The sequence below is a fragment of the Astatotilapia calliptera genome, chromosome 13 (genome assembly GCF_900246225.1).
Source record: "Astatotilapia calliptera chromosome 13, fAstCal1.2, whole genome shotgun sequence".
NCBI classification, from domain to species: domain Eukaryota; kingdom Metazoa; phylum Chordata; class Actinopteri; order Cichliformes; family Cichlidae; genus Astatotilapia; species Astatotilapia calliptera.
Genome location: NC_039314.1, coordinates 14,422,016 through 14,430,318, shown reverse-complemented (window position 1 = coordinate 14,430,318; position 8,303 = coordinate 14,422,016).

Genomic DNA, 8,303 nt, shown 5'->3' with positions numbered 1-8,303 from the left:
AACCTCGCCTTACCCTATCATGTGACTTATTGAGATTAGCTGATGAAAGATGTGAGTGGGCATTAACGTGTCTGGGAAGGGATCTCAAAACTGTATTGTAGTTGGCAGATAGACCTTAAAGGTGCAGATGTGCAGCTGAGTCTTGTCCTGTCAAGGTTGTTCTTCTATGTTGTGCCATGCAATTATGGAGTGACTATTTGGTTTCTCCCGTGAAGAGGGCTCAGCACTCCTCACTGCACTAAACAGCATACATTGTGTTGTTTAGTTTGTGTTTGGGAGTTTTGTCCCTGGTCTGAACCAGTGTGTGGCTGCGTATGAAGTACACTGGAATGTCGTGCTTGGAGAAGACTCTCCTGAGTTTCTCTGATAAACCTGCTACATAAGGGATGATCTGTTTCTCCCTAGTTGGTGTCTGACCTTCTTTACCGTGCATCTCTGCTAATTTGATGAGAGCCCAATTAGGATAAGCAAATTTAAGAGCTATCTTTAAATGTGTGTTTTCCTTCGTTTTCCCTTCTGGCTTACAGGGAATGTTTTCTGCCTGGTGTTGCAGGGTCCTGATTACTCCAAGTTTGTGTTCCAGAGGGTGGTGGGAGTCAAAGAGTAGGTACTGGTCTGTGTGTGTGGGCTTCCAGTAAACTTCGATGTTGATGTTTCCATTCTCCTCAATGTGCACGGCACAGTCCAGAAATGGCAAGCTGTTATCCTTTGTGTCTTCCCTGGTAAACTTTAGGTTTCTATCCACTGAGTAGACAGTGAAGGTTTCTACTTCTTGGATTTTGATATTGACTCAGGTGTCATCCACATATCTATAAATTCTATAAATGCTGAAGCCAAGAGCTTTACTTTTCACTTCTTCCATGTAAAGGTTGGCTACAGTAGATGATACAGGGGAGCCCATGGCATTTCCATGTTTTTGTGTGTAGAAACCCTCATTGTATTTAAAACATGTGGTGCTAAGGCAGAGGTCTAAAAGTGCGCAAATCTGATCGGGGGTAAAGCTGGTTCTGTTCTCTAAGGAGCTGTTTTCTGACCTTTTCTGCTGCCTCAGTTGTAGGTATGCAAGTGAAGAGTGAGACCACATCAAAGGACACTCTGGTTTCATCTGGATCCAGTGTAAGTTTCTGGACCCCACAAGGAGATCTAGGATGGTGGCAAGGTGCTTGGAAATGTTGTAGGTGGCTGAGTTGATCCTGTTAGGTCTGAGTGGGACTCCTTTGTGTAACTTCAGAGGTTCATATATACAGGGGGTAAAGCATCACCTGGGTACAGTTGGTGGAATGTAGGGCAGTCAGTTTTCCTTTCCCAGTTCTTGTAGGCAACTGATGACTTTCTTTTTGTAGTTGCTTGTGGAGTCTTGTCTTAAGGCTTCACAGGTGTTGTTGTCACTGAGGAGTGTGGTAATTTTTGTGTGATAATCAGATGTGTTTAAAACAACATTGCACCCCCGTTTGTCAGCTGGTAATATGTGGATGTTTTGGTGTTTGCTCAGGGAAGTGACAATCCTTTAGGATGTCTCTAATTAGCATCTAGAAAACAACAATTATGGCTGGAACTGTAGTTTGCATCCTGTTGCTAGCATTAGCCAAAATGGCTTAGGTTAAACTGTCCTACACTTTTATGTTGAACTATTGTGCTGCATATCATGCATATTGTAGTTCAATATGCTGATCTAGATATACATGCTGCATGTCTGACTTACTATTAGGTGGTTAACCAACCATTCCTTTGCTAGGAATTGAACGTGATTTATTAATATACAAAATTCAATTAAGCTATTTGGCAATTAGACTCGTAAAGCCCATCACAGCAGTCATAGGAAGAGACATAGCAGACTCCCTGGACTCTAAACGCTGGTGGTGGGGACTAAGATGGAGACTTTGATGGAGCCTGAGTAATATGGAAGAGGAAGAAATGAAGAGGAGGTGGGTTGCACGAAGGCATTGCAAGGGAAAATGACAGATGAACTGTGAGGTTTAAAATACGTGGAGTGGTTGCCTGGCAAGAAGCAACCTGCCTCCAAACAATCCCATTTAGAATGACTGCAATCACTGATTGCAATCTCAGGCAGAGAGTAAATGTTTGCAAATAACTGCCATTTAATATATGAACACAGATTGCCAAAAGTTGCAAGTAATCTGAGCCACCCTGTATCAATGATCATAACTTGTCAGCGACATATTTTTTTTGCAAAAGGGGATTTGACTCAACTGGTGGCCAGCTAACTGTATTCCGATTACGGTATATACCCATAAAAGTGAGGCTTTATAAATCATTGTGTCATTTTGCAGTTAAATCACTTTCCTGAATTATGAATTTCTATTTAAAATCTGTGAGGTTCTAGTTAGACTCTGAATCTAAACAGTGAATGAGAATTTCTGTTTATGGTGTTGGTAGAATTTTCTGATTTATCTTGGATCATCAACACATTATCATATAATTGCCAACTTTTCCTCATTAAGTTGCAAACCTATAGCAGCAGGGTCTGGCTTTTTGTCATTTTATCGCTATCAAACTTGCTTTGAGGACAGCAGCTGACTTTGAGTGGTTGCAGACCTCGTTCCCATCTTCAAATCAAGCATTTCAAAGGCAACGAGACTACAAGTTAATTACACACAGTTTACACTGATCATTTTGGTTGCGCACCAGTCTCCAATTACTGTTTTCTCTAGCACGAACGTAACTTTAGCCAGCTAGCTATATTTTATCTGTGGTAGATTGCTCTGGTGATGCTTATGACATTTATGCAGACGAGCTATCATTAGCTAACACCAGCTTGAAGCCTGCGTAAGAATGATTTGATCCCTAGCATCATCCATTCTCTTTCAGGGTCGAGGAGGGCCTGGAGCCTATCCCTGCTATCATAGGGCAGGATGCATAAATCTAAAGCCATGCTAATAACTGCATTTGTCCAGATGGGTGTCAGTCCTTTCATTGTATTTCATTCTTGCTAAAATTAGCTTGCCTGCCAAGCTAAAAATTAGCAGCTGTAGCAACTGGCTAACTATAGCTTGCTTCACCTCCTTTGTAGCAGCCTTGGCCTTAGACCTTCCCATGGATATCAGTCTCCAAATAGAGTGAGTCAGGGGACATCTCTATAATCTTTTGGCACATTTGCAAAAAACAAAAGTGCCACGTTGTGCACTCTGAACACCAATCCACTATGAGAAAATAAGTTTTGTAAATTTAGGATTTTGCAACCAGTAATCTGTTTACAAATCCAGCTTCATGTCAAACAAAGCTTTGGATTAAAGCTAGACAACATAAGCACTCAATAACCATGCGGTAAGGCTCACATGTTAACACTCTGACTCTGTGCTTCAACAGGAAGGGACAGCTATTCTCTGTGTATGTGTGTTCTATTTAAACAAAGCTGAATATGTCTTTATATGGCAGTGCAGCAGTGTGCATATGAAGACCTAGGCAGGAATCTGTTGACTCATCTTTCCTCCTTCCCTCTGGCAGTGGGTAAACTGAGGAGCCACAGTTGTCACCACAGCATACAGTGAGAATAGTAATATCTGGCAGGACGGCGGAAAGCAAGGGAATGCAAAATACAATTTGTGGCATCTAAGTGGGAAAAAGATGAAGTGTTTGTGTCAGTCTCTATCGAAATATAGATATAGAGAGTCTATCACAACCATTGCTTGTCATTTGTCATTAATGTGAGCATGCCATCCTTATGCCTTCAAAGTGCCTTGAGTAACAAGCGTTACAGCAATGTTTCTGCGCTTTACAATGGAGCCCAGTTCATGACAAACTCATTTAAATCTCCATCGTCTCTTGTCTTATTCCATTCTATTTATTCTTACAAGAATTTACATAGCACTCCTTTGTGAAGCCTCTGACTACCTCAAAGTGGCAAGGGAATTTCATTTGTTGCATGTTATTATCTTCCTTACCGCTAAATTAACTGTATTGTTGCTCATGCGGGATTACATGCACAAAAATGCATCCTCTCTACCTTTCTGTATTCTGTTTGACTTCGCTCCCTTCCCATCACTCACCCTTCTTTTTTCCTTTGCAACCTCCGTGTCGGATAGCTCAGAGCACCTCAGTAATGCTGATGTGTTTCCCTTGATCTGAAATATATTACATGAAAATCTTTTGTATGCTTCTGGCATGTCATTCTCTCATCCCAAATGTCCTATTCAGTTCTATTCTAATAAAGCTTACGCGTAAGTTCAATAAGGAAGATCTGTAGTCATACACCTGTCTGTTTCTCAGGTGTTGGCGGCTAATTTAAACTTTACATCACTTCCACTTTCACACACTGCCGGCCTTCTTTAGGCCAATTTGCCTTCAACACTTCAACTATGTTAAATCTGCATCTGCGCATCTGTTTTTCTTCCTTGCAGATGCAACCCACTTCCTCCCCATCACCGCCTCTTCCTCATCATTCAATCCGCCATCTTCATCTCCATCAAAAGCATCTACACTCCTGTCCTAATCTCTATCACCGCTGGGATTCTGTTCTGCTGTGATGGGCCATCAGAGTCTAAGCGCCAAATACCTCATATTGAATTCTATACATCAATAAATCATGTTCAGCTCCTTCTTATAATCTTTCCTTATTGAAATATTTTTAGCCTGTCTGGGAATGAATGCATATCTCTATACAGATGGATTATTTCTTTGTATTGCCCCATTCAAGCCCTTGAGTACGACATTTTATGTTATTGAAGATTCTGCATTTTATAACAAGGATGTTTCTTATTTCTTCTGTTTGTACTTTGGCTCAAGCACGACATAATTGGGAACATGCAAAGTTGTCAGCCTCTTTCGTTTATCTGTCTGCCACCCAGTTCTTGTTATTTCTCAGCAAGAAGAAACAAAGGCCTGGATACTCTGAATCACAGCTTCCTCCCCTCTGTCTGCAATAATAAGCCTCTTCCTTTCTTATAATTCTATTCATCAGCTCCTTTCTTTTAACTTCACTCAGAATAAGCATTTTCCTCCTGAATGTCTGCTTAGAGTTGTGTTACGACAATGACATGTGAATCTCCCATATACTAGCTTAATATGCGGGAGTTACCTAGCCAGCATTGACATCAGATATGAGAACATCCTCTGGCTTTAAAATGGAAAAGCCTTTGACTCAGATCCGATTGCTAGCAGAACCAGACCAATTGCTGAGAGGCCAAAAAGACACTACATAAGCCAATGGGTTCTTACAAAAGATTGAGGATGTGTGGCAGACTGAAAAAGACAACTTGTCGAGCTTTATTTCATTTGACTATCCAAAATGTTGGGAGGCATTTGAGAAGATGTTTATTTGCTTTTATAGATTCCAAGTTAATATATTTTTTTGGGTTTAGTGTTCTCATTTCCTGTCATGTTGGAAGAGAACAGGATCTCTTTGACTGTCTTACAGCCCAATTCTGTGCATAAGTGTGTGTGAGAGAGATTCTCAACTTGTGGTTAAGTCAATAGAGAAGGGTGTTTGCAATGGCACTGAGCCCAGATGTGCTGGAGATACAAAATACGGCATGCATGAGCGCAAGTTGCATGCATTACACCCTTGTAGAGGTAGCATGAGAGACGCACAAGAGTAAAGTGAAAGTCTGTACTAACACTTTTATGTACTGGCATTTCAGGACAACACAGTCACAAATCCAGTGACACACACATGCATTAAAAGGCACAAATAAAGACAAGACTTTCATGACAGCAACCAAGCACACCAACAAACTGATTTGTGTAGCAGTGAGCCAAACATAATGCTCAAGCACAGTGTTATTCAAACTGGGATTTTAATAAGTGCATGGGGACTAAAAATCCTTAGTGCTTATTTTTTTTGTCCATTCACATGTCATGTCATATGCAATGTACTGGTCACTCTTCCACATTGCAGGTGATGATTTGATTAACCTGACAAGTCAAAACCACTTTAACCAAGAAACCCTGACAAAGTGTTTAATTCTACCTTAACACTGCAAGTTTAAGGACATGGGAAGAGAAAAAAAATAGCTGATGTTTTCTTAAGCTCTTATTTTCCTTTTCATTGCAGGGTCAGTATCACCATCTTCAACATTTCACAGCACAGGGTCCAAATAGAAACTGGCAGTTCTGGAGCGAGGCAGAAACCAAGAATGTCTTGCTGAAATAAATATTTCATGAAATACGAAAAGTGAAAAAGACAATATTTGTGTGCGGTCAGTGTGTGTCTATGTACAGCACTATGGGTCATTATGATAATTTAGGGCTGTGGCAACCTTATTATTTTCTGCTGAAGTGTTGATTTAGACTCACACTGAAATAGCAGAGTGAGATATTATATGAAGACGTCTTCTTTCATTACTTTCTCAATATGAATAGGAATGCATATGTTCAGCCATGATGGAAGGTTTAACGCAACAACCCTGTAATTTTCTACAGCTCGCTTATATCCGCTGAAAACCCAAAAGACAGCTCAAATCCCAATAGCTTTCCTATCTCAGTCATCTTAGCATATCAGTACATATGTGTCAATCCTATGATCAAATATAAATGCTCACACAAGCACAAAATAGCCACCACAGCTGTCCGCAACAACATCACATCATCCCAGCCACACCTTCCTTCTTAGCCATGGCACAGCATAGTTTGGTTATGTTAGACCATTAATTCAATACAGGTCATTACAGATCATTAGAGATGATGTTGCAAGCAGCATAATGTTTGCCACAGATTCTTTGATGTCTGTCAAATGTGCTCAGAGTACATATGTGTCTGCGAGTGAATTCAACTTGACCTGCACAGTACTGGTCTGTGAGCACAGGTCTCACAAAACATGGGATGTTGAGCTCTCACGTGCCCCATGGAGTCTGTTTGTCAGAAAAATGCTAAAGTAGCCCATCAGAGGTCATCGTAGAGGACTCTGCCAGCGCTCCTCCTTTACTTCCTTGTACTGAGGCGTAGATACCGGTCCTGCTGGTGTGGTCCATCTCTTCCACGTTCTTTAGACTGTGCTGGGAGACCTTCTTGCAACGGCACATTTGGATCTGCCATCCTGGAGGGGCTGGACTACATGGAGGTGCATGTACCATCATGCTAGCAGTAGTGACAGTGAACACGAACACAAACCAAAACCCATAAAAATAAGTCAGAAGAGATAGGAGAGAGAAACAGTCTGTGAGGACCACCTGCAAAACCTTTCCCTTTTTGAGGGTTTTCTTGTTGTTGTTGAATACTTGTGTTATATGCAATGATCCAATGTCTACCACAGACAAGTGTTTGGGGAGTCCCCTCATCTTCTAGGATTGCAATCACAAAGGATACAATAAATAAATAAATCTGCTCCTATTTGGGATTATTTAGGTTTAAAACTGTGTCAAAATTTAGCTTTGTGATGTTGACAAATCAGATAATGCATTAAATATGCATTAGATATTCTTTTTTTATGTTTCTTCAAGATTTTTTAAAGTCACCTGTATTCGGGTGTGTGATGGGCATTTCTTCGTGTTGCAGTGTAGGAGTTTCACTGCAATGTATTCCACTTCAATATGCACATAAATTAAATATTTACACTAAAAACCGCATCAGCTGAATAATAGGGTGTTTCAGCTCAGGCAAATGGTGCGGTCAGCGTGCCTAATAACGTGTACATGTGACTGAGCTTAAGATATATCAGAGACTGTCATATGGAGAACACACACACAGATTCACATGCAAACAAAACATGTGAATGTGGATATAAATAAACACAGCCCAAAGGAATCTGTGCCAGTGTGTGATTAGATACACATCTTTTCAAGCAATCTGGAGCAAGCAGTGATCTTGGCAGATAATATTAGTTTTGCATAATTTTCTTTTTGCTAGAGCACTCCTGTCTTATTTTTGGATTCTGTTTCCATTCACAAGAGTTGCTTGCTGTTGTGTCTTTCTAAATATAATGTGTGTTTGCATTGCCTGTGTTTGATTTGAGGGAGTTTGCCAGGGAAGTCGTTCATTTCAGCACACTGCATTCATGGTGTCAAACAAAGTCTTTTTACTCCCTGTAGTTCTTCATTCTCTCATTTTTATCTAAAGAAAAACATTTTCAGTAGCACAAACATATAAGTCTTTATCATGCTACCACATTTTAGTCGCGTTTTTGAATTTTAAGCCAACCTTCTAAATAATTCACCTCAGGTAAGACCTTGGTGTGTCCATGACGTGGAAGAATTTTCTGTTTCTTGAAGGGAAAAATGCAGCAAGTGCCTAGATATGGAAACAGGGTACAGTATGACTGAACAGAAGTATTTCTGCATGCTAGCAGTTAAGAGTGAGTCATCTATTTAAAAAAAAACAAACTTTCCTGTAATATTCCCAGTGGAATCACT